Source organism: Neophocaena asiaeorientalis, unplaced genomic scaffold (genome assembly GCF_003031525.2).
Source record: "Neophocaena asiaeorientalis asiaeorientalis breed wild unplaced genomic scaffold, Neophocaena_asiaeorientalis_V1.1 scaffold114, whole genome shotgun sequence".
NCBI lineage: Eukaryota > Metazoa > Chordata > Mammalia > Artiodactyla > Phocoenidae > Neophocaena > Neophocaena asiaeorientalis.
Window position 1 is genome coordinate 8,633,278 of NW_020173116.1, and position 20,929 is coordinate 8,654,206.

Genomic DNA, 20,929 nt, shown 5'->3' on the forward strand with positions numbered 1-20,929 from the left:
AATCTGGGGGTGGGGCATAGGGAAGCAGATGGAGTTGCAGCACCAGTGCAGGCAGGATGGGCTGCAGCATTCGGTGTCCATGCTGAGAGAGCTGCAGGAAGGCGACCACCAGCTCGGGCTGAGGCTGAGACATCATCAAAGGACTGTGTGTTCTAGGCATATGGGGGGCGGGGGGAAAGCACCACTGGTCATTCTCACATCCTCATTGCTGACCGATGGTGCAGCCGCCAGCAGCAGAAGAGTCCCTTCCTGCTTCCTCTACTGAGAAAGCTTAACATCTTGCACCCCGTACAAAACAAATGCTTAAAGTAATAGCGGGGAGCAGGTAATACTGGGGAGCTAAAAGGTAATGACTCGATAACTGACATAGTATGGTTGAAGAACGGGGTATGCTGGGCAATCAAGTATTTGACCCACCTAGTATTCTATTAGAGCATCTTGGAATAGAAGTGAAAACTAGGTGCTTTTTCTTTTTTTAACAGATGAAGAACCCGAGTCCCACATTAAATTAATTGCTCAAATTTAAGAAATTTTAAGTAAAATTCTAGACTTTATGTCAAAATAAATCCAATTGTATTACAGAGTTAATATTAAGAATAAAAACATGTAAAACCATCAAAAAAAAAGAGTAGACATCATATGTGTAGTGGAATTTTGCTTCTAGGCCTTCAACGAATTGAATGAATCTCAGTGGGAAATGTTTGCAAGTCTGTAGAATAAATATTATCATAGATCAAATAAAAAGGCAGACCAATTGGGGCAAATATTTTCATCAAATAAACCAGAGAGAATCTCTCCCAGTATTGCACAAAACCTCATGAAAATTGAAAGGAAAAACATCTTTTTTTTTTTTTTTTTGCGATACGTGGGCCTCTCACTGCTGTGGCCTCTCCTGTTGCGGAGCACAGGCTCCGGACGCTCAGGCTCAGCGGCCATGGCTCACGGGCCCAGCCGCTCCGCGGCATGTGGGATCTTCCCGGACAGGGGCACGAACCCGTGTTCCCTGCATCGGCAAGCGGACTCTCAACCACTGAGCCACCAGGGAAGCCCAAAAAACATCACCTTTAATGTAAAGTTGGACATGAACAGATGATTCACCAAGAGGAAACAGAAGTAACAGACATGAGAAAATGTTCAATTTTACTACCTCTTATTGAGATGCAACTTAAAACTATGGTGGGGTACAGTTTAGCATGAAATGTGAAAAATAAAATAGAATGCTGGTGGAAAAAAACGGTGGAACTGGCAAATCTTTGATGGCAATAGAAATTGCTAAAACTTCTCTTGAATTCAGATGTTTATATCTCTGGAGTAATCCTACTTCTGGGAACCTAAGGAAATAATAATTCTACCATATAACCTAAAATAATTACAAAAAATAGGAAAAGGCTCTATGCATGTGTTTTTGGCAGTCATTTAAAGGATTGAAAAATAGGAAATAATTTAAATGTACATAAAAAGTTCAATAATTGTGTAAATCATTCTTTTGATCATATAATTCATTTGACCATGATTGTGGCCAGTGATAAAAGATTTGGCCACGACTAAAAAGCATTGGAAACTAATGCAGCAAGATAGGCTATTTCTCAAGATAATTAAAAGCAGAATAACAAAATTGTATTTACATGTTATTATGACTGTGAAAGAGAATATGTGTATGTGAAGAAAATCTAGAACATAACATAAAATGCTATGTTCTCACCTCTTTTCTATGTGATCTATTTCTATTAAGTCAGCTTTATTTCTCCTTAACTTCTTGCCAGTTTTGTGGAGACACATCATCCTGAGGTTTAGCGTCACACTGACTGAGGTCTGCTAAGCCACGTCTCCTCTTCCTGTGCTGGGGTGGCTGAGTTTTCAGGACCCTAATGCAGAACCTTATACTTGTTCCCGTTACAGTTTTTTCTTGGTCTGTATTTTCAGCCCATGGCTGAAAGCGCTCAAGATGATTTTGGATCCCGATTTACACCCCTTATTTGCCATATGTCCTGAGTGCATGTTAGCCATACATTCTATCTATATTAAAATGTCTGGGAACACTCCATATGTTTACCCCAGGCCCTGATGAGAATATGGTCCTGAGTAGTACTGAGCTCCAGGGTACATCACATCTATTAATGAGTGCCTGTGATGACATTCACGCTACCATCCACTAGAACAGCCTTGCATCCAGTACACATTTGCCAGCTCTAACAATTAGCAGAGGTCATTGTCCTCTTTTGTGGGTGGAAAATGAAGGCTTTAGGCTTAGAGGAAAGCTCGTGTGATGTGCCCAGGCCAGGGCCAGTTTCGGTTGTAATGGGGGTCAAGTTTGCCCTCAGTGTCCAGTACCTGTCACCTGGGCCCTTGACCCCTCTGATACCACCCACCCCCCTGCCATGGCATCCACGCCATCCCACCCTCAGTGGTCTCTAGCATCATCACATGCTCTCCTCAGTCTTATCAGAACTTTTTATTTGATTCTTTATCCACACTCTATCACCTGGAGCTATCTGCATTTTAACAGGGATCAAAGTTTGGAAATAGAGGGATGAAATTCTGAGGGTGGAATTGCAGGCACTGGTGGTCAGGGAGAGGAGATGGGGGCTTTTTTGGCAGCCCCTACCTGTCCACTGCCTGCAAGGCTGGCCTGAATGGGGTGTCTCCTGGGACAAGGTAGATTAGACCCTACAGCACCACGGTCCTCCTCAGGCTTTTAATGATATTTGGATAGAATTCATAACTCTTCACATTTCATTAATCTAAGTTAATTTTCCTTCTATTCTTCCAACTGCCAGGTAGGTGAGGGAAACATGTCATCATCATTGAGAAGGAAACAGGCAAAGTGAGCCTTAAAATCTAAAAACAACTGCTTCTTGCCACCTCGGGGCCTTTCCTCCCCAGATGACTTTGCACTGATGGCAGAAGTTTTGCTGGGGAAATGGGTTCATCATTGCTTCTCATGTGAACCTTGCCTGCCTCTGCATAAATATGTTATTTCCTCAAAGCCATTCCTACAAATTGCCTTATCATTTACCAAGGATCTAGACCATCTGCCAGGGTAGGCCCACACCCTCCCCCTTACTGATAACTGGGCTTATCTGTTTGCATTTCTACTTCTCATCTGCTAGTCTGGCTTATCTGCTTATCCGATTGCGTGTTCTTTAGCACAATGGACACCATATGGCCCCCAGCAGAAGTAGCTGCCTTGTTGCCCACCTATGGGCACAAATTATGTGCCTTCCAACCCTAGCCTATAATTATCAGGTCACCAGGACCTCTGAAATTTGTTTGTACTGGGCAGATTTTCCATAATTAGAATAGCAAAAATTTAGTTCCCCTCCCCAGTTTATGAAATCAAAGCATATCATGTGCACCCAGAATAAATAACAAATTGTATATTTACAGAGTAAAACTGAAAGACCTAAAGCTACAAGAAACATCACTGAGTCTTAATAGTGATTGAAAAAATAAATCCCAGAAGACTATATAGACCATAATTACACCATTCCTAAACTTTAAAACAAAACTACATATCACTGGGGAGTCCCCTAAGCCACACCTATACAGGCTCATACTCGGACTCAATCCTTCTGGGCATGGCGAGTATTTATCCTTTCATTTCTCTGGCATTGAAATCACAGGTGAATAGAACTGGTCTCACCAGGTTCCCTGGGGCCAGCCTTCCTCAGCTCCTGATGGCTGGGTGCCACCCTTTTCCCCACAGACCCCTTCTCATTTCTTTAGTGAGTCCTGGCTGAGGCTGAAACAACCTAGGATTCACCTAGTCCTCCCCCACTCTCAGTCTCACCTGCCCCACCAGGATGAGGAAGCGATACCTTCTCCATAGCACCCTTCAAACTGTGGACTCCCTCTTCTGGCACAAGGCTTTGGGTTTCTGAAGATCCCTCTGCTGGGTGTCTGGATACCATGGACCTGTTAGGACCTCCCACTAACTTGTCTGGGATTGCCTGGTGCTGACAGTGTCCTGCATCTTGATAAAGGATTGCTGACCCTTCCACACTGTGCCATACACACCTGCTTGTACCTCAGATGAAGCTTATTAAGCAATAGGACAGGTCCCCAGAGGCCACCCCACTCAGTGTGCCTTTGGCCCTATCTGGACCTTCCATCCTGGCGGGCCAGGATCTTGCCGCTGGATGCCTTTCCAGGCAAATTCACAGATATATCTTCTCAGGTCTCTTTCTGTTCATTTCCCGTCTCAGTTCACCTGTTTCCACATTTCAGGTGCCAAAAGTTCTTCAGTGATAACTCTAGCCACCCACGTAATTTCCTACAGGGCAATTACATGCTCCGTCCTGTAGTGGATGCTCTACTTCATCAGATTCAGTGCACTTCTCCATTTTATAGTCAATTTTGTAAGGTCTTGCTTTCCCCCTCATATCTTAGAAATGGTCTGCATTTCAAAAACAAAGTCCAAATGGATTTTTCATTTTTAGTCTTATGCCTTAAAATTGTCTCATGATAACTACTACTTTCTCCAAAATCAGCATTTAAGATTCTTTAGAAGCTCTGAAATGTTTCTGGGCAACAGAGGATTACCACCTGCTTCCTGTCTTCCCTGAGGACAAGGCAACAGGAAACAGCTTTAACTTGTATGGTAAGTTACAGGGATTAGAGGAAATGCAGCATTTCCCAATAATGAGGGCCGAAAACAAAATTGCTCAGGGTAACTGATGTATGTGGGAGACTCTCTGGATTGAGGAGACTAAAGGTCTTAATGAGGCCATAGTCTCATGAATTATGTTTTCTCGTGTGTTAAATTCACTTCACATTTCTTCCAGGAGCCCAAATGATAAAACAAGAACTCTCCTCCAACTTCTGTGGCTTCAGCTTTGTTTTGTTGACTCACCACTTCCATTCATTTGCTTTCACATAACCAGAATCCTTTGAATCTGAACAATTAAGCCTGACTTTTCAAGGAAATTTTTGCTAGGCTTTACTTCCCTTCTCTAAGATGAATGTGTGTACATGTACACGTGCCATTCTAACTCTTTATTTCTCCAGTGAATAGTGTACACTTCATCTCTCCCTTGAAATGTTGCATGAACTTGAAAACTTGTCTTCTAAAGACAATTTGCTCCATGAATGATAGACAGTGTGATCTGTATGTTCAGGAAATGCCACATACTTGAAGCCCTCAGGGAAACCTCTGGTTTTCAGGCTGCTGGGGGAACGGCTCCTTCGGAGTTTCTTACTATAAGAGTGTCACTCATGGGAACCTAGAACCCAGAGGCTTCTTGTCCCAGACAAGAAGGCTCCTGGGACCTGTTCCTTCCATCTAGAACCTAAGTGAAAGGAAGGTGAGATTAGGTCTTCATCCTGAATATGTCCTTAGATAAATGACTTCTGTGGAGAAAGTGAGTTTGGAGAAATGTGGAGGTTTTGTTAAAGTTATTTTCTTTGAAAAGACTTTAAGAAACTCAAACTCTTCCACAGAGGGCAATGAATAACAACTGGATTGGTGGGTTTTAATTTTTGATTCGGGGAATCTGTGTTGTCCGGTGTGATAGAAGGAAACCAACATTCTGCAAGGAGAATACACAATATCCCTAAGAGACATTTGTTTCTAAAACCCTCCCCCTAAGATAAATGAGTTTAAGGGGATATATATTCCCACCTTTAAACTTCAAACTCCCAGATCTCTGCTGTGTCCTCATGCCGCATGGATTACACTACTGGTAAAACATCCCAGGAAGGAGTCCAGGGAGGCCGTTCGTGGTTAGGGGAGGGTCCGTATTTGACAGACAGACTTTTCTGCTTTCTTGCTCCTGGCTCGCCCCTCTTCCCTTGGAGGCCACGGTGATGCGAACGAGTGGCTTCTGCCTCTTCGGGGACCGCCTTTGAGGCTCCAGAGCCTCACCTGACTTTCGCAGAGAGAGGCGGGCAACCGGCTCCTTACGCCACCTGAAGAGGAGGGTCCTGGGGCCCGAGAGTGTGGGAGGGAGTGAGGCCGGAGCTACGGCCCAGAGCGGGGAGGAGACGCTCTGCCAGACACAGGCGCGCCGCGGAGAGCTCAAACTTTGAAGTGGGGTAAGGATTTTAGGGGCCCTTGAGCTGGTTGTTCTTGGGGCGCTGGGAGGTGCGCGGGGGACGCAGACTCCAGTCACCGTGTGGATTAAAGAAGTACGCCCAGGGCAGTGGGGCGGCGGAGCCCTAGGGCGGGCGCGGCGCTGTCCGCACCCCCCGGTGCTGAAACGGGCCACATCTCGGCAGGAAAGGAAAGAGCAGAAGCAAGAGCCAGCTCTGACATCTGCTCCCACCCGCGGCACACACGCAACTCCCTCCAGCAGGGATCAAAGGACTAGAAGGCGTCCCCTGCGCCTCCTAAGTCTATCGCACCCCTTTCTACTCACGTCCCGCAGACGCGCTGGGCCAAGTCGGGCTGAGCCGTCAGGGCAGGAGGCAGAAGAAGCTGGGCTCCTTCAGCAAAAGGATGGACACCACCCCCGAGACACCTCCCCAAGAGACCCTGTACCCGGAGGGCGCGCCGCCTCGTTCCCCGGGCTCCAGATCCGGCTCCGGAGCAGAGTCTCCCCGAGTACGCGCGGCGCGGGGGGAAGTTGTGTCCATGGCTTGGAGGGGGCAGGAGCCAAGGGGACCCCCGCCGGGGTCGGGGGACTGCCTCCGCTGGGCCCTGCTCAGCCGTGAGGATGCAAAGAGACAGGTGGGCTGCGGAGGAGGCAAAGAATGAAAATACTTTGGGGGAGTGAGCACTCTTTTTTTTTTTAACGACAAAATCATAATCCGCGATCTTGGCTGCTCTGGCCTTAGGGACTTAGTGCTCAGGAGCGAGGAGAAGGGGCGGGGTGGGGTGGGCCTCCGATCCTTTGCAAACCCCTAACCGGATAATCACACGGGCCCTCTGTCCTTGTCCTCCGGCTTTTCTCCCCAGCTCAGCCCTCACCCCCGCCCCCGACGCCCTGAGGGGGGCGCGGCCAGCAGCCCCTCGCTCCCCGGCAACCCTGGGCAAGGACTGGATGACTGGAGGAAGTGCCGATTCATTTTTCTCTCCGTGTGATTCCCCAGTTCACAGCTGCCCTACTTTATGCTGTTGTTGAGACTAAAATTTGTCATTCTGAAGTGGGTATCTCTAGTTAGACACGGCATGTGGCCGAGGGTCAGTGGGGCAAGAGCAGAGGGGACCTGGAGCCCGTGGCTGGGACCCCGTGGCGGTGGACGCGGTGCCGGGGACACGCAATTCGCTCGCTCAGCGCTCTCCCTGCCAGCGGTTCCGCCGGCGCAACCCCTCTCCCGGAAACCAGACGGCCCCACGGTGGGCGCTCCTCACCAAATGTTCTGGAGGGGCGAAGCTGGGGCCGGCGCCTTCCCTGGTACCTCACACCCTGGGGCAGTGACTGGCTACCTGGGTTCGGGCTCTACCCCGGAGTGTTCAGTCCAGACCCCTGTCTCTATGGACCTGTCCACCAGCCCCTCCCTCGCACACACACGCACACACACACTTTCATTCATCAAAACGGGCAACGACGTCGTTGTCTAGGCATGGGGTGACATACTCCCTGAATGAGAAATCACTGGAGGGGGCGATGGAAAGCCGGGCCGGGAGGAGGGAGGTGACCCCTGTCACGGCCACTCCCTGAGCTAGGTCCTTGTACGCCAAAGTCCCGGATTCTTGACAATTCCGCTAGGTCAGGGAAGCGAGTTAGCATTTCACTGAGCTAGCGGGACTCCCTTGGCGGGGAGCGGGTGTGGCAGGAAAGACGCGAACTTCCCTTCGCAAGAACGCCCGAGCGCACGCACTTTTCCTTCTCAGCCTTTGTTCTGTCATAAACGGGGCCCTCGTCGGGCGTGGGATGCCAGGAGAGGGTGACTGGCTGCTCTCCGGGTGACTGGTCCCCACACGATCTCAGTCACTTTATCTGGGACTTTGGCCGGGATTGCGTGTGCCTCTTGCCTTTGATGCGCCTGTGTTTCTGCCTTTTCGGTAGTCATTCACTATCTGCCCGCGATTGCTGCGGCTGGTTAATAATGGGGTTGCCATGGCGACCAATTTCCCGTCGCCATGGTACCCAGGAGGTAAACAGTTGGAAGCCACAGAGGCTCTTCAGTAGCAACCCCCCCACCCAGATCTTGTACAGGCTGCGGGTTTCCTGTGGTTGTGAGGGAGCGATGGCAATGATCAGGTGCTGTGGTCCCCTCTTCCCTCCCAACCCACACTGTCTAGCCGCCTGTTCACCTGAAACCCTCTCTTAATCCCTGCCAATCACTGCGGCCTCCAGGTTGGGATGGGTCAAGCTTTTACCTCCATCCCCCAACTGCTACAATGAGGCTGGGGTAAATGGTTTTCCCTCTGACCTAATTCATGTCAGCTGCACACTGTCTACTCCTGAGTACAAATGACAAGACTAAGCCCTGCGGGAGACAAAATTAATTAAACAAACACAGTCCCTGGCCTCTGGACATTATGGTGTAGAGATGGCCTCTGCTCTGGGCTGCAATAGGGGCGATAACAGTGTCCCCGAGTAGAGAGAAGTGGGAGTGACAGACCCCCCCCAGGGGAGGCCATAATGGAGTTGAAACTAAGGAATTTCAACTGCTGAGCAAGAGGGAAAACGTCTCTCTAGGCAGAGGGACTAGCAGGAGCCAAGATGTGCGTTTGTTCAGGAGAGGATAGATCCTGCTGTGGAAACACATAGACTCGTAATAGGGGCAGAGCCGCGCGCAGCCCTTAGCGCACGACAGTTATCGCGAGACCCTGAGCACGCGAGACCCTCAGTGCACGAGAGCCGGAGCGCTCCAGGCGGTTGGAGGTCTGGCTGCCCCGAGGAGCACAGCTGTGGTGTTCCTCGTAGCAGAAAGTGCGGCGAGAGGCGGACCTTGGCCTTCTCTCCTGGGCCCTCCAGGACCTCCAGTCTCCGAGCCTGAGGGTGAGCTGGGGCGGGGGGGGGGGAAACTAACCACGCCCCTCCCTCACCTTTCCTGCAAAAGGGCTTTGCTGAAAACTTTCAGGGAGTTCAGCGTTTTTAAGGCATGAGCCACCCGTCTCCTTTCGTGGCCCTGCAGTAAACCTTCCTCTGTTGCAAACTCCGGCATTTTGGTATTGTTGGGACTCACTGTGCGTCAGGCACACGGACTTGCGTTCGGTAACAGACCCAGAACGTCTCAGTGGCTTAGCCCATGGCCTATGCGATGTCTGAGGTTCCGAGGCACTGGGGGGCCCTGCATCATGGTGGGGACTCTGCTGGCCAAATCCTGCCACCCAGCCCTCAGCTGGCCTGGAAGGGGGACTGAGAAATACAGCCAGTACTAGGGTGGGCTTTGGTGAGCAGTCTCTGCCACCAGGTGGGATGAGAAAATTCATGCCACTCTTAAGGGAAGGATGAGTAATTTCATTTAAATGGAGCATCCCTTTTAGGCTAATATGATCCAGGTTACAAAAAAATCTTGAATGTTAGGCTAAGACTGCATGCTGGAGAAAATAGGCAACCTCTGAAAGTTTCTGAGTGACATGGTTAGAACTATTGTGTAGAAAGACCCCGATGTTAGTGTAGAAGATTCATTCATTCTTTCATTCCACACTCATCGAGCACCTCCTGAGTGCCAGGCCTTGGATGAGTTGCAGAGGTGAAACTAAAGATGGGAGATGCGCAAAAAGAATTGTTTCAGCAGTCCTGGGGAGGGGGAACAGGGCCTGGACAGAGGTGGGAACAGAACTCAAGGAGGTCAAGAGCTGTCTCTGGCTTGTTCGAGCCCTGGCATATGGTTAGGGCTCAATGCATTTCTGACTTAGTGAATGGATGAGTGGAAGGCAACAGAGGGGACAGACAGTTGGTGGTGTAACTGAAGGACTTGGTGATGGTGGATCTGGGGAAGTGAGGGAGAGGGAGGAGTGGAAGCTTATGCAAGGCTTAGCTGGGTGATTAGTTGGCTCCAGGTGTCGTTCATGGGGCATTAACCAGAATAAGACTCAGGGGAGGAAGGGCATATTTGGGAGCAGTTGGGACGGTGCCATTCAGGGCATTTAGTTTTGTACCAACAAAAACTTCCTGGATATACTGTATCCTCCCTCACATGGCCCACACCTTGGACCTCATCTGATCCCCTTTTTGAGGAACTTCACACATTCCGTCTTGTACTATAATAATGCAGTGTAGGGATTTAAAAAACAAAACAGGCTTTTGTTCCTCAGTTCTGCCACTGGGTGACTTTGAATAAGTTGTTAACCATTCCAAGTCTCAGTTTCTTCATGTGTAAGTTGGTGGTAGTAGTTATAACATCTGCCTCATTGAGTTGTTGGGAGAAGAAATGAAGCGATTGGTGTGAATTTCTTAGTTCAGTGCCTGGCATGGCAAGTGCTCAAAGTTGGACATGACCATCTTATAATTTCCTATAATGACAATGCATTACCTTTATATCATATCTCAAAAGTTAATTAAGGGAAAAAATACGCTTTACCTCCTGTGTCTGCAGCTAGCCTTGGGGAAACAGTCCTTGGGGAAGGAAGGGAGGTCCTTTGCCTGGCTTGATGACTGTGTGTGTGTGTGTGTGTGTGTGTGTGTGTGTGTGTCTGTGTGTGTGTGTGTGTGTGTGTGTCTGTGTGTGTGTGTTGGGAGGTGGGAGGAAAAGATGGAATTCTGGGCAGAGCATCTATAGGGCTGGCTACAGAGGTACAGGTTCTCCGGCCCTAGATACATCTAGAAAGCACTTTCATCCTCTTGGAATCTCAACCTGAGCAGCTGAATCCTATTGCAAAATAGTCATTTAGAAACTGAGTGCACGTAAAGCTCAGGAAACCAGAGTCCCATTAGTTCTGAGTCATCTCTACAGAAGACCAAGATACTTTCTAGGCATGAGGCAAGCCCCTGTCTGGTGGTTGAGTCACATAATTGATAACCTTGTTACAATTTCGGTGGGCTCTTTTTTACCCAGAATCTCTTCCTGTCTGGGGGAACAATGTTAGCTTTTCTTCTCAGGCAAGAATTGAAAATCTACAGCTGGTGTATGCAAGCTTCCCTTTGCTTGTGTTATTTCCCTTCGTCAACCGGGAAGCTCAGCTCCAAGCACAACTGGACACATCCTCATGGTCTGAGCTACCCTTTTGGACATTCCTTGGGCAGATGGAGGAAATGTTGATACTTACTGGTCCCAGAAATTGGCCTCGTTTCTTGAGAGGCAGTGGATTAAGCTTTCAGGCTTTACAGTTAGTTTGCCTGCTACAGTCCTGGCTGTGTGAACTGTGTACCTTGGTTTGCTCATCTATAAAATAGGGATAATAGTTGTACTTACTTCATAGGGTTATTGTGAAAATTAAATGAGTTGTTACATGGGGAGAAGTACCTAGCATCATGTAAACTCTCAAAAATGTGATCATTATCAGTATTTTTATTAATAGGATATTTTGACATTTCTCCCCTTTAGTATATTTATGTTTCGTGAGTTTCTTGTAGCAGACATTGTGAGTTTTGCATTTGAAAAGTGTTTTGATTTTAGATTTAACACTACTTCTTTTTTAGGTATAACTCACATGTGATGAAAGTCTTCTAAAGTATATATTTCAGTTATTTTTTAGTATATTCACAGCTGTGCAACCATTAACTCGATATAATGTTTAAACTTTTGTAGGGCCAGGTCACTCGAGATTGCTGTTCTCTTGCCCTCTGTTCAGCCCCCAGCCCAACAAATGCCTGCTTCACCTGTATCTTACACACCTGACTGACCTTCCTACTACTTGCCCCAGCCCCCAGCTAGTGATTATTCTTATGGAAGGGGTGGCGAGGGGCGTGCCCCTCTGCTGGTTTCCCTGGTAACTAATGAGCCCACCTGCCGTCAATTCTCCTATAAATGGTAATCCCCCCTTCCTTTTGGGGGCGAAGACTGCCACCAGGTCCTGTCTGCCCTGAGCCACACACAGTGGGGTGTCACTCCAGGACCTTGCTTCAGACGTGTAAGGTCCCCCCATCCATTAAACCGTTGATGTCTCTGTTGCTGACTCCAGGCTCTTTGTTCGGTCTTAAAGCTGGGCAAGCGCAGGCCTTGTGGGCCTGCGGGGTGCAGCCCAACAGTTTTCAACACTCCCAAAAGAAACCCTGAACCGATTATCAGACATTTTCTTTTCTGACTCCCCTCCCCATCCTTGCCCCGGCAGTCACTAATCTATTTTCTATCTCTGTGGATTTGCCTATTCTGGACATTTCATATAAACGGAATTATACAATGTGTGGCCTTTTGTGTCTGGCTTGTTTACTTAGCATAATGTTTTCCAGGTTCATCCATGTTGTAGCAGGTATCAGTATTTTATCCTTTTTAATTGCCAAATAAAGTTCCACCTGAATAACATTTCATTATATAGATATACCACATTTTGTTTATCCAGTTATCAGCTGATGGACATTTAGGTTGTTTCCATTTGGGGGCTATTATGAATGATGCTGCTGTGAACATTGAAATACAAGTTGTGTGGACATGTTTTCATTAGGTATATGCCTGTGAGTGGAACTCCTGGGTCACATTGTGACTATTTCTAGCATTTTGAGGCACTGCGCCATTGTTTTCCAAAGTGGCTGCATCATTTACATTCCCACGAGCAGTGTATGAAGATTCCAACTTCTTCACATCCTTACCAACCCTTGTAATTGTCTGTTTTTTTAATTATAGCCATCGTAGGCAGTGTGGAGTGGTTATCTCATCATGATTTTGACTGACATTTCTCCGTAACTAAATGTGTTAAGCATTTCTTCATGTGCTTGTTGAACATTTGTAATTTCCTTCAGAGAAATGTCTGTTCAGATCCTTTGCCCATTATTTAATTGGGTTATTTGTCTTTTTATTATTGAGTTGCAGTAGTTCTTTATATATTCTGGGTACAAGTCTCTTACCAATATATGATTTTAAAATATTTTTTCCATTCTGTGGGTTGCCTTTTTACTTTCTTGGTGGTATCATTTGAAGCACAAAGGTTTTTTTGTGTGTGTGTGTGTTTTAATGAAGTGCAATCTGATTTTTATTTTAGTCACTTATACTTTTGGTGTAATATATAAGAAACCATTGCTTAATCCAAGGTTGTGAAGATTTACTCCTATGTTTTCTTCTAGGAATTTTATCGTTTTAACCCTTACATTTAAGTCTATGATCTATTTTGAGTTAATTTTCATGTATGGTATATATTCTTTTACATGTGAATATCCAGTTTTCCCAGCAACATTTGTTGAAAAGACTGTTTATTCTTTCCCCCATTGAGTTATCTTGGCACCCTTGTTGAAAATCAGTTGGCCGTAGGTGTATGAGTTTATTTTTTGTACTCTCAATTCTATTCCATTGACCTATATATCTATCCTTACACCAGTACCACTCTGTCTTGATTACTGTAGCTTTGTAATAGGTTTTGAAATCAGAAAGTGTGAGTCCTCCAACTTTGTTCTTCTTTATCAGGATTTCAAGTTTGTTTTGGCTACTCTGGGTCCCTTGAATTTCCATGTAAATTTTAGAATCAGCCTGACAATTCCTGCAAAAATTCCAGAAGGGATTTGATAAGGATTGTATTGAATCTGTAGATCAATTGGGGAAGTATTGCCATCTTAACTATTAATTTTTCTAATCTGTGAGCAGGAGATAATCTTTCCACTGATTTACGTGTTTTTAATTTCTTTCAACAATTTTTATAGTTTTCAGCGTACAAACCTTTCATTTCCTTGATTGAATTTATGCCTAAGTATTTTATTCTTTTTACTGCTACTAGAAATGGGACTGTTTTCTTAATTTCATCTTATTATCTATTGCTAGTGTATAGAAATACAGCTGATTTTTCTATGCTGATCGTGTATCCTGCAATACTACTAAACTCAATTAATTCTAATAGTTTTTTAGTGGATTCCTTGTGATTTTCTATATATCAGATCATGTCATCTGCAAATTGAGATAGTTCTACTTCTTCTTTTCCAATCTGATGCCTTTATTTATTTTTCTTGCCTAATGGCCCTGGCGAGCCATCCCATGTTGCAGAGAGGTGATGAGAATGGATGTCTTTGTCTTATTCCTGATCTTAGGGGGAAAGCATTCAGTCTTTCACCATTATGTCGTTAGCTATGGCTTTGTCATAGATGCCCTTAATCAGGTTGAGGACGTTTCCTTCTAGTCCTAGTTTATTGATAGTTTTTAACTTGAAAATATGTTGGATTTTGTCAAATGCTTTTCTTGTGTCTGTTGAGATGATCACATGGTTTTTACCCTTTATTCTACTAATATGGTGTATTATGCTGATTGACTTTGAATGATAAATCAACTTTGCATTCCTAGGATAAATATCACTTGGTCATGGTGTAAAATCCTTCCTACGTGTTGCTAGATTTGGTTCACTAGTATTTTGTTGAGGATCTTTGCATATTAATATAGTTTTCAAAATGCCCTCTCACGTTAAGTTCTGATATTCAAGTTGTTTATACTTATATTGTGCCATGTCCAGAGAATATTAACATTATATAGTTTTTTCCCCTTTTTGTTTTCGAAGCTCTGGAATATTTTTATTTTCTCCACATAGGATCACACTCACAGAAAATATGAGAGGACCCTTGGGTACAGTATTTGCACTGTAGAGTTTTGTCCCATCATGGAACTTCTGAAACAGAAGGACCTTTAATAATCAACTTGGCCTTGGTTTTCAACTCTGTTCCACAGAGTTCCCTAAGGTATTCTGTATGCATTTTAAGGGTTTTTAAAAAAATGTATATTTAAGTATTTTAAAATCCCAAATAAATAAAGATAGCGTTGATTGACCTGTATTCCATACCAAACTTTACTATATTGGATATCATGGTCAAAAGTTACTTATGTCCCACTGATTGTCTTTATAAAATTACAAAATACGTTTAAATAAAATACTACAAGTGAATGTTTTATGCATTGGGTTCCCATGAAAGATTTCATCTGCAGTAAGTCTACGTCCATCAGTAGATGAAGAAACTAAAGTGCTGGGTCACTCGCCCAAATTGGAGGCTGAGCTGAGAAGAGACCTCAGCTCTCCTTTCTCTCAGTTGAGTGCCCTTGGCTACCTATATTGTCTTTCCAAAGTCATTTGTCTCAAACAAAAGATATTACTCAAGGGACTGCTTGAAAACACACAGCCCTCGTCATTGGGTTAGTGTAGTGACGTCTGTTCTGGTCCTTGTGTTTGTTCTCTGGCTGGTTCGCAGGTCTCAGAGTGATTCAGTGCCTCAGCATTGGACGTTTTCCCTTCTACCCTGAAGTTCTCAGATGGAATAGGAAAGAAGGGAAAGGCAATTAGAAGTGTGCTTTAGACAAAAGTTCCAAGGCATGCAGACCTTGTGGGAGTTATTGATTTATCTTTGGAGTTTAATTTGACACAGTGAGCCTGTCCAACCTCATACTTACTGAGAATTGGCTGAGTGCTTTTGCCTAGAACAATGATGAGAAAGTTGAGTTGTGGAGGATTGAAATGGATGAAGCCCAGAGAGAGGTTACTTCTGAGAAGAGCAAAGACCCCAGGTGGTAAAAGTGGTCGATCTCCATTGGAGAAGACAGAGACCTGGGCCAAGAGTGCACATCCAGCAAGACTGTGGGGCTCCCCTCTGATTGGGGTTCCCATTTATTTGGCGTGGCTCTGTGTCTAGACTTGGCGCCTCACTAATTGGACCTGCCAGTCCCCGGCTGAATAGGAGTCATCACGCAGGACAATGATAATTCACAAAGACCTCCAGTGGGTTAGACGGGCATGCATGTTGGGCTGCAGACACCTCTCTATTGATGAGATACATTCAGGGTTTGAAAAATGACAATGTTTCAAATGACACAAATTGAACCAGGACTGGTTTTCATGTCTAAGCCATAATAAAAAAGAGGACAGAACATGGACAATATTTTTTTAGTATGAAAAGTTAGTCATCATAAGTGGGGACCAAGGTTTTTTGTCAGAAGCACACTTCAATTTAGAAGAAAGGGTTTCCCATGTTTTGACCTCCTTTGTTGCTCACTTGCTCTCTCCCTCATAAATTCCCATCCATTCTTAAATAGGATAAAGTGTTCAGTGTGACTCATTCACAGGAGTGATGTGAGGATCAAGTGAGTTGATACACCCTGAAGTTATCAGAACAGGACCAGGCGAAGAGTAAATGCTAGTAAATGTACTGTTGTAATTATCAGGGCCACCATTACCGTTACTCACCTGGTCCTCCTCCATTTATGCCACCTACTTTTTATTACCTACCATGTGTATATGCTGAGTATTTTGGAGGATAACATATTCTAAGTAAAAGGAAACAATTCTTGCCTTCAAGGCTTTTGGAGTTAATAAAGGAGTGAAAAAAATATATCTGGAGTGCAGGCGAGCTTTGTTAGATTCCTACCTACTTAGGTGTCCCAGCCGAGAACAGTGGAGGGAGTTAAAGATGTGCACAAAAGACAGTCAGATCCTTAAAGGTGCACAGCACAATGGCTAACACATAGTACATGTCGAATAATGTTAAATAATTACTGTGATTGCTCCTCCCGTGAGGAGCCTTCTCAGACCTCAGTGGTCCCTAAGGCAGAATTAGTACCCCCCATCCACATTGTTCCCCATCATGCCTCTGTCTCTATTTCAGCACCTCTCTTTCCTCCCCCCGCTGTTTACATACCTGTTTTCCCAGGCAATTTTGCGCTTTCAGAGACAGGGACCTGTCTTCTTCATCGTAATCCTCAGGGCCAGGTGCAATGCCTAGGACGCTGATGGAGTCAATAAGTGTGTCGGTGGGAAGAAAACGTGTTGGGTTTAGTGATGTTGTAAAGCAAGTGGGAATTGTCTGGAATGGTGCGTCCTTAGTTCCCAGTCAAGCCCTGGAAAACGCACATTCGTTTGGGAGATGCTCACAAACGGCTCAGGCCTGGGATCCACTTCAAGGTCACCCTGGTACTTGGCAGGATCTTCCTCCCGTGCTTGAAAATTAAAGTTACATTGGTGTACTTCTCATCTCCTGCAGCGGGCATGGCAAACAAAGCAAGACAAACACAACACAGACTGCAGGGGCAGGCTGACCCTAGCCGGCATTTCCTTACCTGCAGCATCAGCCTCGCTACTACCTCTTGCGGTTCCTGAGGATGAATGAGCAACGGGTATGCAGGTGCCTCACACTCGGGGGGCCCTGGCGGGATGGCAGTTTCCATTTTCAACAGAGCCTCAGGATCATGTGTTGTACTTTCATCATCTCCTTTGTGAGTTCTCCTAGAGTTTATGGGGCCGGGAGGTGTGAAGACACCCTGGCGGTTGGGGAATCACTTAGGATGTCATGGCTTCCAAGCTAGTAGATAAAGGGAAAGAATTAAGTGTTTGTTCTGCCTTTCCTGTATGAACCATACCACTGAGCAGCCAAATAATAAGTCAGATTTTCTTTTTTAAGAATATTTCAGCTAACTGATGAAGATGGAATGCTAGAATATCACCAATTTGCAACTCCTAATAAATCAATAGATCCAGTCAGTGATCACCAATGGCTGCTAAAATCACCCAAGAAAATATGGAACCCAAATTTGAACAAGCCCTGAGTACAACTTCTAATTTACGGGAAACATCGTAGAGTTGGAATTGGCAAAAATCCATATTGTGGGAAATTCTGCAGTACAAACAATTACGTTTCTTCCGTAAAGAGAAAGAAGAGAAACGCATAGAAACTTTAGATTTAAAAATACCAGTGAGATACATCAACCAATCAGAATATATAGACTTACTTTGTGTCCTGATTCTTTTAAGTAATTTTTTAAGACAACCCTTATGACATTTATGAAACAATTAGGGGAAAAAAGATCTTAATGATTTATCTTAAACTAACATTTTCCTTTAATGATGTACATTTTGCCCTGTCCTACCCAACCTCATTCTCCTGGATAAAGAACACGGAATTAAGAAGGAAATTAGGTTACTTCTAACCCTTGAGGGACCTGGGTCAGGAGTGCACACGGCCCACTTACCAGTTCTAAATAACTAAAAAGCATTCTCTTAGCTGAGGTAATCCCCTCCTCCCACCATTAAAAAAAAAAAAAAAAAGAATTTTTTGGGTAACGGCATGCTGGCAGGCAACTTTTTTGGGGAGTGGTTCCAAGGAAGAGAAGTAGGGGTCTTGGAAGAGAAAACAAGGGAGGCAGGGGAAACTACCCCAAGTGTACATTATCAAACTAATCACCACTCTGGGCAAGTCGTTTGATCCTTCTAGGGCTTCTCCAAAGAGCCATGTAGAATATATGTCTGAATTATCTTCCTGAGGGGACAGAAAAGGGGAATATTTACCCATGGTTCCAGGTTCTGTTAGTCAAGGGTTGCCCAAGGGGAGTTAACTCTCTAGCACTTTGGGTTTGCACGTGTGTCAGAATGGCCTTGGAACATAGTGGCATGGGGACATTTGATCTCTGGTCCCCCATCCATGGCCTGCCCCCTTCTATTCCCAGCCTTGAGTCCGCCACAGGGGGCCTTTCACACACATGCGTGGACAATCTGCCCACACCTCCAAGCTCCATTCACCTCACCCTCACACATAGCTCCTCCTGCACCACCTGTAGGTCTAGGGGCAGCACATCGACACCGTTCTCGGGAAGACAGACCTGGGAAGAGGCCCAGGCAGCCTCTAGAGCCCGTCCACAGAGAATTTGGGGGTCCCGGGCACCCAGAGCATAGTCTAGAGCAGGGCATGGGGTTCTGGGGAAGCATGTTCCCTTGGCCCCATGGACTAGGGCTGGAGGGGAGTCAGAGTGGGGGCCTTTAAAGGTACTCGTCCGAGGCCTGTTAGGAACTGGGTGGCGCAGTGGCAGGCGGGCGGGCAAGCGAAGCTTCACCTGCCACTCCCTGTCGCTCCCCATCGCTCGCCTTACAGTGATCCATACCCGCCGCCTGACTCCTTGTCCGTGGAAAAATTGGCTTCCACGAAACCGGTCCCTGGTGGCAAAAAGGTTGGGGACCGCTGCTTTAAAGAATGGGGCCCCAGGCAGGACCCCTACTGCTCAGGCCAAAAAGTAATGCCAGTTCTTTTCCACCCACTGGCTTTATCGGGCTCTGGAGTCAGACAGGTCTTTGTTAACCTTGGCTCAGGCTGCAAGCAACAACATTAGGGAAACTGCTCACCTGTTGAATTTCTTCCTTGGAAAAGGGAGGGAAGAAGGCTGTTGTGAGGATTGAAGGAGACAGTATTACACGAGCAGCCACTCGGAGCCTGGCACGTGGGAGCTCTCCACAGGGAGCAGGTCTGCAAGGGTCCAGAGGTGGCATCTGGGGTCAGGGTTTGTGCCCAGGATGGAGGGGACAGCTGAGGGGGCTGAGGGAAAGGGCACAGACTGGCTGCAAAGAGCTTTTTCTGTTTGGTACAATTCTCATGAAAATACACAAAGAAGAGTAATTTAATAGATTTTCCACGGAGTCCCAAAACTTCTTTAAGACTTGTTCTAGGGACTTCCCCGGTGGTGCAGTGGTTGAGACTCCGCACTCCCAATGCAGGGGGCCCCAGTTCGATCCCTGGTTGGGGAACTAAGATCCTGTATGCTGCCTGGTGCAGCCAAAAAAAAAAAAAAAACAAAACCAGACTTGTTTTAGATCCCACTGGACCATAAGCTCCTTGAGGACAGAGCTGCATATCATTTTCTGATAAAACCCTAGCTCTTAGCATACTGCCTGGCACATAGTAAGTGCTCAGTAAAAAAGCACTGGATGGATGATTTCAAATTTGGTGTATTTCTTTTAGTGGGAGGCTCTTGGTTCCTATGTTGGCTTCATAGTTTCTGCAGACATCTCAAACTGGAATCATTCTCTGCCTCAACCCTGCCCCTCCCGCAGTCCCTGCCTCAGTGGGCAGCACCACCAACCCCCATGCCAGCGGTCACGGCAGCGTGACCCCTAATCCTTGATCAATTACCATGTCCCGGTGCTTCTATCTGTCTGGTAGTTGTGGGGTTTTTAAAATTTATTTTTATTTTTGGCGGCGTTAGGTCTTCATTGCTGCACGCGGGCTTTCTCTAGTTGCAGCGAATGGGGGCTACTCTTCATTGTGGTGCGTGGGCTTCTCATTGCGGTGGCTTTTCTGTTGCAGAGCACGGGCTCTAGGAGCGCAGGCATCAGTAGTTGTGGTGCACAGGCTTAGTTGCTCCCTGAATATATCCTCCCCAGTGTAGCCAGAGTGGTCTTTACACATCTGACCACATCCCTGATGGGCTCAGAGGTAAAGCCCAAGCTCCGTGACTCAACTTTCAGGACCCTCTGGTATACGTCATCTGCCCCACTAGACTTGTAAGATCCTTAAGAACAGTCGTTATCTTATATTCCTTTGTGTCTCCTGTGGTCAGCCAGAAACTAAGTTACATAAATGAATACAGTTTTTAAAAATCAAAACTATTTTTTAATCTATTGAGAAAATTATAAAATTTAAAATTGTGGACTTAAACTATCAAACATCAGAGATAAACCAGGACTATCTGAGCCACCAGCTGCCCCTCCCTGAGTAACCCGTGGTGAGCAGGGACCACATCCATGTTGGGTACTTCAGTGCAGTGCTCTGGGCTCCTGGCACTGACCTTCCTTTGGATATGAAATTAATTTAGTCCTGGAATTAGTCACTGGGCTATTTCTGGAAATCACCATCTTTCTCTGGAGTGGTCTGTACTGACTTCTGACACACTTAAACCATGTGGCTGCTCAAGAGAGCCTGTGCCCATCTGTTTCAGAGAAACTGTCCTCAGGAATTCATCTTCCTTCTGGAAGATTGTGATCAGAAATCATGCAGTTGGCCTGTCTTCGTATCCATCGCGCCAGCTGTGCACTCACATCAGTTTTCTTTTCTCATCAGTCAGAGGGCCACCTTCCAATGTTTGCTGAAGGGAAAGTGTTCACGGTCAGATTTCTAGCATAAGGATCATGCCATCGATAGGTTTTATCTACTTCTTTGCTTGTACAAGCTGTTTGACATCACTGAGTCTGTTTAGTCATCTTTATTTTTTTATTTTCTTT

General features: G+C 46.0%; 1 protein-coding gene across 1 annotated transcript in view; it reads left to right on the top strand.

Moving 5' to 3' along the window:
• The first annotated feature begins 5,812 nt into the window (after nt 1-5,812).
• Nucleotides 5,813-20,929, top strand: part of CNGA3 (cyclic nucleotide gated channel subunit alpha 3) — a 44,903-nt gene continuing 29,786 nt past the window's right edge. Inside the window, exon 1 of the mRNA XM_024743937.1 lies at nt 5,813-6,033. The gene's annotated coding sequence lies outside the window, so the exon portion shown is untranslated. The remainder of the gene's footprint in view (nt 6,034-20,929) is intronic.